This window comes from Cicer arietinum, chromosome 1 (genome assembly GCF_000331145.2).
Source record: "Cicer arietinum cultivar CDC Frontier isolate Library 1 chromosome 1, Cicar.CDCFrontier_v2.0, whole genome shotgun sequence".
In the NCBI taxonomy this organism is placed as follows: domain Eukaryota; kingdom Viridiplantae; phylum Streptophyta; class Magnoliopsida; order Fabales; family Fabaceae; genus Cicer; species Cicer arietinum.
In genome coordinates, this window is record NC_021160.2 from 5,012,219 (window position 1) to 5,013,399 (window position 1,181).

Genomic DNA, 1,181 nt, shown 5'->3' on the forward strand with positions numbered 1-1,181 from the left:
GAAAAATTTTTTAAATGGCCCTATTTTTTTTTTTTTTTTTTTTATAATATAAGAAGATAATGGTGATTTTGTTTTCGTTAAATATATTTATAATCTCTATTTATAGTGATGGCTCCAAAATAGAGATTTCAATGTTAGATAATATTATTATATATTAGTAGTAAGGGTATTTTAGACAATTCTATTATTTTTTTATATATATACTCATTGTAACCCTATTAACTTTAGTTTGGTTCATTCTATGTTATGAAACCCGTTGTTTCTCTTCTTCCTCTTTTCATTGTTAACATGGTATCAAAGAGCTTTGGTTTATTTTGTGGTCTACTATAAAGAAGAGAGAGATTATTTTGATAGAAAAGACAACCACCAAAAGAGAAAAGTAACCATATTCCCGATTTTGTTAAATCAGACTCACAAAAACATTGACTGCGCATTCGTTAACCGTTGGATCGGGTTGAGTTTTGGACAGCAGGTTCCAAACATTCAGGTCTTCGTCTTCAACGGTCGGATCGACGAAACGACGTCTGTAGGGGTAGAAATCGGGCTCGCACAGCACCAGATTATCCTAATTTATTTTGTCTCAGTGATTGTATTTGTCGTATTTTCCTGTCATTATTTGTTATGGCTGATGCTAAGGATGATTCTCTTCAAGCACATTGTCTGAAATTGGGGAGAACACATAAGAAGAATTTTAGGGGGTCATCGTCCAATGTTGTTGCTTCTGCTCCTTCTACCATTGGCTCTAGTTGTGGTTCTGCATACTCATCTGAGATTGCTTCCCAAATATTTGATATTGCAGAACAACTTAAAAAAAAAACTTCTTGCCACTCGATCACATGCCATGTCTGCCACCTCTTCTAAAGGTTTGAACTCCTCTGGTATGTCAGATATATCTCCTTCCATATGGATTCTTGATTCAGGAGCATCTCATCATATGACATACGATGATAAATCTTTTGTGTCTGTGAAACATGTCTCGTTTGTGTCGGTTATGACTGCTGATGGCACTCATATGCCACTAGCAGGCGTTGGTTCTGTCTCCACACCTAACATGTCTCTTTCTGATGTTTATTATATTCCTAATCTTACTTTGAGTCTTGCTTCTGTTAGTCAAATATGTGATCTCGGTTATTCGGTTATGTTTTCTTCCACTTCTTGTTATGTGCAGGATCCACATTCCG